This window comes from Bidens hawaiensis, unplaced genomic scaffold, assembly GCF_021521415.1.
Source record: "Bidens hawaiensis isolate Kalapana, Puna unplaced genomic scaffold, B.hawaiensis_p1.1 tig00065831_1, whole genome shotgun sequence".
NCBI lineage: Eukaryota > Viridiplantae > Streptophyta > Magnoliopsida > Asterales > Asteraceae > Bidens > Bidens hawaiensis.
The window spans coordinates 50,454-60,467 of NW_027501717.1; the positions used below are offsets into that span (position 1 = coordinate 50,454).

A 10,014-nucleotide genomic window follows, 5' to 3' on the forward strand; every position below is an offset into this window, starting at 1 on the left:
TTCAGTAGGATACCAATCATGTTCCTCTTACATTGGAAGCTCCATCTGTAAAGAGGACCCAAGGATCCTTGGTTTCTTCTAGTTGCTGGACCTCTAAATCACCTTCCATTTGCATGTCACTGCTGAAATCAGATACAAAGTCTACTAGTGCTTGCGATTTAATTGCTGTTCTGGGCTCATGCTGAATATCATAGGCACTCAGCTTCACAGCCCACTTAGCCATCCATCCTGACAATTCTGGTTTTCTAAGCACATTCTTAACATGATAATTAGTTCTCAAAATAATAGTATGCGTTTCAAAGTAATGTCTCAATTTAGTAGAAGCCATTATAAGTGCAAGAATTAATTTTTCTAAATGAGAATACCTGGCTTTCGCATCTAAAAGACTTTTACTTACATAATAAACGGGATGTTGTTCACCTTCGTGATCCTTTACTAGGACAACACTTACTTCATTTCCTGAAACAGCTAGGTACAGATATAAGGATTCTCCATCCACAAGCTTCATTAAAGCTGGTGCTGAGGATAAGAAACCCTTTAAGGCTTTTAGGGTAGCTTCATGCTTCTCCGTCCATTCGAACTTCTTGTTTTTCCTAAGAATGCCATAGAAATCTTTGCACTTCTCGGAGGATCTGGAAATGAATCTATTGAGCGCGGCTATTCTCCGCGTTAATCTTTGGACATCCTTAGCGTTCACAGGAGACTTCAGGTTGATGATGGCTTCTATCTGCTCGGGGCTCGCTTCTATTCCACTCTTGGTCACCATGTACCTAGAAATTTCCCAGCCATAACACCAAAATGGCATTTTGACAGGTTCAGTTTCATATTGTACTGATCTAGGATGTTGAAAGCTTCTTCTAGATCGTTGATGTGATCCTCTTCCCTTTTTATTTCACCACCATGTCATCTATGTAGACCTCCATAGTCTTGCCTAACTGATCCTTGAACATCATGTTGACTAATCTTTGATATGTTGCCCCTGCATTTCTTAGTCCGAACGATATAGCAATATATGCCGGTGGGAGTCATGAATGCTGTATCCTCTTGATCAGATGGTTCCATATGAATTTGTTGAAATCCAGAGGAAGCATCCATAAAGGTAAGCATCTCATGTCCTGTCGTCGCATCCACCATGGAGTCTATATATAGTAACGGGAAAGGATCCTTGGGGCATGCCATGTTTAAATCAGTGAAATCGACACACACCCTCCACTTTCCATTCATTTTTTAAAACAACAACCACATTAGCTAACCATCGAGGATACTTAACCTCTCTGATCATACCGGCCTTAAGAAGTTTTTCAACTTCTTATTGTATGATCGTGTTCCTCTCAGGAGCGAATTTTCTTCGCTTCTGATGGACGGGTTTAACAGATAAATCAAGGCCTAACTTATGAGTAATTACCTCCTTAGAAATACCTGTCATGTATGAATGTTTGAAGGAAAATGCGGACTTTCTTCGCTTTAGGAAGGATATTATATCCTCCTCGATATCACTAAGGATACTGGATCCAAGGAACACTTTCACATCTGGATCCTCGGTATCCAAGGATACATCTTTTATGTATCGTTCCCGAGCTTCCAGCACGTCCCTAGGATGTTGCTGTGGTTGCTATGCTATCGTCTGTTTAGCAGTTGGCTTCATTGATAAAGAATAGTAATTCTTGGCTTCAACTTGGTCACCATCTATCCTTACGACTCCCCAAGGAGTTGGTATTTTGATGCATTGATGGTATGTAAAGGCCACTGCCTTCATCCCATGTAGCCAAGGCCTGCCCAAAATAACATTGCAACAAGATAGGTTATCAATAATACAGAGTTTTGGTAAGAATTTAACCCTTCGATGTATATTGGGAGTTTGATGTCCCCCAATGTTTTCTTGATTTCGCCACTGAAACCGACCAGCACCGATGTCCTTGGGATGATCTCCGAGGCTGGTATATTCATCTTCTAAAGCACATCGTGTTGGATGATATTGACCGACATTACACCATCGACTAGGATCCTGCATACATAATGGTTAGCTATAAACAAAGTAACAATTAAACTGTCATGATGTGGATCCTGGATGTTTGATTTATCTTCTTCATCGAAGAAAATCCTTTTGTCAGTCGTCAAAGTGGTGGATATAACCGGTCGTTCCCCGTTATCCAACTTGGTCTCCTTGGCGAGCCTCTTAGCTGCAGAGAAGGAAGTTCCACATATGTCCGAGCCACCGGAAATGAAGTTGATCACTTGAGCATCTGGTGGGGGTGGAGTTGCTTTTCGAGGAACCACTTCAGGATCTTGGATCCTTGACTTTTTTCTTCCCAACAGTTCCTTAAAGTGGCCCTTGCTTAGGAGGTAACCAATTTCCCTCCAGAAACCGATGCAATCGTCCGTCATGTGGATAAAATCCTCATGGAAATCGCACCATTTGGATTTATCTCTGAAGGCCGTTGACTTCTCGTTCTTTCGAGGCCACCTAGCCTTCTCTCCTAGATCATTCGTGACACAAATCAAGCCATGAGTATCCACAAAGAAGAAGTATTCTGAGATGCTGGGGTAATCTTCACCATCGTCTCCTTCTACAACCGCTCGGACATTTTGATTGTTGAATTTGGAGTATGGCTTCGAGTTATTGTTTCTGAACGAGGATCCTTGTTTCTTGTCAGGAGATTCTTGCTTCGTTTGAGCTCCTAACCGTTCTTGGATCCTTTTGTCATAATCTAGCTGTATGAACCTCAGTGCTCTGTTCCATACTTCATTTAAAGATCTGCAAGGAGTCATCACAAGATCATCATAAAAGAGGGAGCCCCTCTGAAGTCCCATTTTGAATGCTTCAACAGCAGTGGCCATATCAAGATTGGGGATTTCCAGGGCTTCCCTGCCAAACCTTGTAACAAATCCCTAAGGGATTCATCAGTAGGTTGGATAACTCGGTATAGATCACTAGTTAATTTCTCAAATTTCCTACTACAGGAAAATTGACAGTTGAACAAGTTAACTAAATGAGAAAATGATGTAACAGAGTAAGGAGGGAGACTTAGCAGCCATTTGAGTGCAGATCCTGTTAGTGTGGATCTGAAACCCTTGCACAGACAAGCCTCCTTGAGCCTCTCAGGAATTGGATTGATTTCCATCCTTTCCCTGTATTGAGCACATGCTCCTCAGGATCAGTGGTCCCATTATAAGTATTCATGTTGGGGTTCTGAAATCGCTTTGGGATTTCAGCATCAAAAATAGGTGGAGCAAATCTGGATAACTTGTGGCTCCCTTCTGGTATTTCAGGAACTGGTCGGACACCCCAGGTATGTTGGATATCATATCCTTAAGCTTTTTCAGTTCCTTAGCCATAGCTTGGTTAATACCTGCATCCTGTATGGAACCACGATTAGCATCTAAGGATATAGGATCATACACATTACCTCCTTGTTGGGTGAACGCCGGCATTCCAAAAGAGTGGCTGAGGTAAGAAGTGTCTGCTACAGGAGTTGGTGCACCAGTAGCGATAGTCTGCATTGGGATAAGATCTCCTTCATGAACCTCCCAAGATCTCTGATGCCGGATTGCAGAGGATCCTTGATTCTGGAGGAGGGATCCTTGAGGCTGGAAGTTATAGGATCCATGGTAGCATAACCCAGAGGATCCTGGTTGAAGGATCGGTGATCCTTGCTGAAAGATTGAGGATCCTTGAGTTTGCTGACCCATTGATCCTGATTGAAGGATGGATGATCCTTGTTGAAAAGTTGAGGATCATTGAACCTGTTGACCCATGGACCCTGGGTTAAGGATAGATGATCCTTGCTGGAAAATTGAGGGTCCATGAGTTTGTAGATTCCTGGCTCCCGGTTGAAGGATGGATGATCCTTGAGTAGGTTGAGCCAAGGATATTGGAGTTTTAAAATCCAACATCCTGGGCATCATAGGAGTTTGATCCTCTGCCGGCCTCTTAGTCTTCTTCAAGTCTTCTATCTCTCTAAGGATCCTTTGGTTAGTCTTGTTTTGCTGCTCCATGTATGCTTTAACCTGTGAAAAATTAGCAGAAAAATAATTGTTAGTATTGACCACCGAAGTGGCAGCAGTAGTTTTCGAGCTCTGGAAGACTGGTAGTTGTGTCTTATTTCCAGCCGTAGTATCCCTTGGTGCTCTCGTCAATGGAGGAGGCATCGGTGGCAAAGTTCTTGATGAAAGAGAAACCGAAGATGGCATGGTTGATGAAGTAGGAGTTGATTGAGAGGCCATTGAAAGTGGTATAGGAAATAAGTTTGAGAACTGATAAGGTATTTTCTGGATTATAGCACCAATTGCCCTACGGTGGGCGCCAAATTGTTTTCGTCAAAAATCGGCTAAGGATAATGGAACCAAATTAGTTTTGTGAGGTTTAGTGCTAAGGTGACAATAACGAACATATGAACAAAATGGAGATGAACACCGTGATTTGTTGCAAGTAAAAACCCCTTGATCTTGATTAGATCAAAGGGAAAAAAACCCGGGTGATGACAAATCGTCTATCACCACTTTATTAATATCAAAATCAGGTTACAATGGGTAGAGTTTATGATCAACGAATACAATAAAGCTATGTGTGTGTGATTACAGAGAACTATGAGCTAGTGTATGCGAGTGTAAGCTAATCACTACGTGTGTTCCTAGTTGATCAATAACTCGTTTATATGCAAAATCATAACTATCTTTCCTATAATTAGGCCATCTTCTCCACTAGCCGTTTATTCTCTCTTGACCACGTGCTGGAGTCGTCCACTAGCGCGAGAATAGGATGACTTAATCTTCCGGCCGTTATATCTATCAAACACAACACCATTCAAACACAATTATTAGTAAAGAGATAATAACAAGAATCCTTGATCCTTTATAATCTGAAACATATCACAAGGATAAGTGATCATAAACTATTCAAGGATATAGGATCCTTAGCATAATTTCTATGCCCTAACAATATATTATATTATATAAGTATGTGTATACAAATATACTAATAGACATAATTAAATAAAAATTATCAATGCTTGCATTATTAAATATAAAGACCAACAATAAATAAAAAAAATGTGGGCTAAACCCAACCTAAATTGCAAAAGTATTTAATTTTTCTTTCAACTTTTCAAATAAGAACCCATAAATCAATTGTTTTAACGGTATTTGTTAAATTCTGTAAATTATGAGGAGCTATAGAATTACATATCATAATAATTCATAAATTATTTTGGGAATTTTTTATAAAACCCCAACAAGCCCAAACCGTAAACCAAAGCGGAACCAAAACGTTACTTACGGTTCAATTTGGTTCGGTTCAAGAGTTCAACGGTTTGGTTTTGGTTTACGAAAATAAAAAACCGTTACTAACGGTTTGGTTACAGTTTGACGTAAAAACCGCGAAAACCAGACCGTGAACACCCCTATCGCATAATAGGTTGAAACTTAAGATTGTTGTGGTGCATTTTAAAGTTTGGTTTAGTGCCGACCATAAAGACAAAGTTTGATTATTAAAATCTAATATCCCTTAAGTTTAACTTTTAATATTCCCCTGTTAATACTAAACCTTGATTAAAATCATCTTACCAATGTATTATCAAGGTCTTGAATCCCCCATTACGCTATTAACTCTTCAATTTTAAATATCGGTTCGTCTTTACCATTAGTTTTCACAGGGAAGGTTAACATATAAATGAAATTAACGTGCTAAATGTGAGAAATTATTAAGTAGAGTAACTATATATAAAAGTAGAGTAATTATGTAATTACACCATATAGTAATTACATAATTACTCTATGATGTAATAACATAATTACTCTACTGGTATACATAATTACTCTACTTGATTCTCACATTTGGCACGTTAATTTTATTTATATTTGATCCAAACTCTATTTTCATTGAGAAATTTATTATTCCTTCACAATTAGAAAGGACTGGTAAATTCACTTGATTGATGCAATGTTTTCTAATTCTGATTTCATAAAAAGCCAAATAAACACGATTCTTGAAGGAAATTTTGACGAACCAAACGAACCCAATATTCCTCACTTAGTTTTGTGTTTAAAGGAAAATTTAAAAGTTTCTTCATTCGCCTATCTCGAACTAGTGCATGCTCATATCACTATTTTAATCCTTCTAGCTTTGGCCATTTTGGCCGGCTCAAATACACAATTTTGGTTTAATCTTTTCTCTTTGTTTTTAAGATGATTTGTTTTGTTATATAGCTCTCACACAGTAGAATAATAAACTCAATAAAGATAGTTATATAAACAATAATTACATATATTATTGTCGTAATTAATAACTCTCAAATAGTAGAATAAGAAACTCAATAAAATAGTAATATAAATAATAATTACATATATTATTAGTGGTAATTAAGAAATCCACGATGTTTCACATAGATCATTACTTTTTTTTATTTGTAAGTGCTCATACAATATATAATCTGTTTTGACTATCAAGAGTCAAAATATAAATATTTTTCTTAAACGTAATATTATAAATATTAACGTTAAACATGTTTTACTTGCATGTTGTGAACTTGCAAGTAACGTTCCCCGGATTCCCCGAGTTTGCCCTCAAGAACCGAAGGGCCGTCATGAGTACTTGGCGTGTGGATCCTCCCAATAAGGCCGCATTTAAGCGTCCAACAACATCTAGAGGATGGTATGGGAATTGGAGACTGTTGTAGGAGTTCAAAAGTGCCGTTGTACTTTCTCTTAATAGTGTTTTGTAAGGATCCCCTCTACCCATCATACTTCCTCGTAGGGTGATATCATTCCCGTATTTCTGCGCAGCCAACGGTCCAAACACGAATGAAACTTTCAAGTCAGGGGTTAGCACCCGCCAGTAACACTCGTACTCTGGCATCATCCACATTCTGTAAAATAAACGTTATTTTTAGGGTGCTAGTGTCTATAACGTTCCTATCTATCCAAACCTCAAGGTATTATACATATATATAATATAACTCAACATCTGTAATTGTTGTTGAAAATGGGTTATAGTTATGTCAGGTTGGTCGGTTAAAACGTTGAACATGAATAGGAAACATATCTAACTATCTATATAATTGTCTATAATAAAATTCTAGATGTTGCTCTCAGGTTGTTCCCCCCATTCTCTAGAGCCACCAGATTGCTTAATTTATAAATTGAGGCTTCTCATGCATTTGACCCGAATTCGCGGGTATGGGTCTCACCAAACCCGGATAGTCTTTAAATGAGTTATAACATCTCATTTATTTGTAAAACTATTTCATAAGCAAACAATAATTTTCACGGGTCATGGGTCTCTTCAAACCCGGATAACCCTTAAACGGGTTATAACAACTCATTTATTTATGAAATAACCCCTTAATTATCAAAGAATAATTTTTACGAGTTATGTGTCTTACCAAACTCTAATAGCCCTCAAACGGGTTATAAGATCTCATTTATTGATAAACACTTTCATTATCAAACCTTAATTTAATTTATCTACTTTACATGTTCTTCGTTGTTGGTTTATCATCTCCATCGTCGGCTAAATTCCAATACTACCCACCATCGTCAACTACATCAACACCTCTTTTTTCATTAGACATATATTTGTGTTCATGTTTGTACATTTAAAAAAATCAACATGCTCGTGTTCGTTTATGTTTGTTCGTTAAAAAACTTAAACATTTCAACTGATAAAATCCAAACGTTAATAAATATAATAACAAACTAATACATATGCATTAAATTAAAACAAACCTACGTTAAAAATTAAAATAATTATCATAAAATAGCAAAACGATTAAAAACAAAACTTTAAATAAACTACAGTAACACGGGAGGATCAAACTAGTATATATATATATTTGTATCCATTAAATCAAGCCTAACCTAAACATAGATAAAATCATTAAAAACAAACACACGGTGTTTAACCGACTTATCTTTAAAAACTTCAAATGATCGAGTTCACGAGTTGGGGTTGTAATTAAGCTGTAAATTAACTTGTTAAACGGATAGTAATGCTGTAATAAATGGGTTCTATAGGTCAGTGAGTTGACCTGACCATTTAATTAACAAATATCAAAAGGACTACAGTCTAGTGAATCATGGTGTTCCTTCCCCTATAAGGTTAACGGTTCTTTTTGATTAGTGAGCTTTAGTATAAATTTATTTGTTGGTCGTTAAAAGAAAAATTAAAAGCCAGTGATTATACTTAATTACCGGTATGGGCAGGCCGAAGCTTCCAAGAACGACACTGGTGGCAGCGGAGGTAGTTTTGGAGGCTGAGGAACAGGTGCCGGGTTGGAGGGAGGTGGCGATAATATTGGTGTTGGTGTTGGTGTCACCGGATTGGGAGAAGGTGAAGGTGAAGATGAGCGTGGACAGTTGGACATTGGTTGGGCAGGTTGGGAAATTAAATGATCAACGGTGTAAATCTCTGTATCAAACATTTGAAACACCAGATTCAAACTTTGAGCAGGACCCGCAACTGCCTGACAACCCTGCCCATCACCATAAACTTGAGCCCGACAACCACTCATATCCGTGCGCCATTGAACCGCATTATGTAGTTCCCTATCCAGTTTGTGGTTTCTTCGCTAATCACCTTCAGTTGCCCGTCCCGCCCCGGGCAAGAAATTGATACTTTTATGCCTTTAAAATGAATAAAGATTTAAAACAACTTTCAACATTGGAATTAATACAAGAGACAAAACACCATTGAAGATGATTTGGCACCACGGAGGAAATTAATAATAATAATAATAATAATAACAATAACAACAATAATATTAGTTATAATGGGGAAAGTTAACATACAAATGAAATTAACGTGGTAATTGTGAGAATCAAGTAAAGTAATTATATATACAGGTATAACAATTATGCAATTACATTATGTAATTGCATAATTGTTATACTTGTATATATAATTACTTTACTTGATTCTCACAATTACCACGTTAAATTCATTTGTATTTTATCTAAACCCTAGTTATAGTAATCTAAGAAAATTAATCATAAACACAAAATTCCATTTCACCATCTAAAATAATAGAACTAGCTACATAAACTATATATTTTAACAAGTAAACCCATATAACAAAATAAAAACGTTAATAACTATATTAGGAGGAACAAATCGTAATGATAATCTAAAAACAAAAACATAAATAATGTGATATCATATCGTCCTACTTTAGTCCAGCATATTATTGTTGTTTCAAGTCTTACACCCCCTTAACCAACTGAGCAGTCCAACATATTATATAACTTCTATTAATGGTTTTATAAAAAAGATAGGTTGATTTGTACATCATACGTTGCTCCAAATGTGTACTACTTTAAGGAGAAAAAAAAAGAAAAAAAAAGGAAAAAGGAAAAGGAAATATTATTAATTTCTCAGATGATCATATATAATGATTTTAAGAGTTAATATGCATGTAATAGAAAAAACTCAAATACCATAATCTCTAGATAATGATAATATATACTAACCAATTAAAGGGTAATCAAAGAGTGAAAGTTTTCCATCTTTGCACCGGTCACAGAAGACCGAGCCACTAACCATGGCATCTCCATTGGCTCCACTTATGACTACACAAAGAATGACAATGGTTGTGACCTGACCCAGACCCATTGTTCTGACCACACTCATGAATCCACTTAGCAAAAGCTCAAATATTCTAGAGAGAGATGAAAAGAGATAGTTTTAAACGTGAAGTTGAGGGTAGGAGGAGTTAATAAATGAAAAATTGGTGTCATGTAACTCTCTCAACTGTCCCACAATTAATGAAATCTTGAAAAATCATGTAAATGCCGACCCTTTTCACATGCACAAATGGACGGATCCATAATTCACATTTTACAAGCTTTATTGCATAAAGTACAAGGATTAGGGTACGATCAAATCTTTAAAATTCATGAAATCTTAAATAACTCTTTTAAGCTATTGCCGTTCAAAAAAAACTCTTTAAAGCTACAGTAGAATCGCTAGTGAATTAAAGACTTTCTAGGTATTAGTTAGAGCGTTCACATCTTATTCACAAA

General features: G+C 36.8%; 1 pseudogene; it reads right to left on the reverse strand.

Annotated features, from left to right (window-relative positions):
- Window positions 1-6,505: 6,505 nt before the first annotated feature.
- LOC143604572 (uncharacterized) lies at window positions 6,506-9,655 on the reverse strand (annotated as a pseudogene).
- Between the last annotated feature and the right edge of the window lie 359 nt (window positions 9,656-10,014).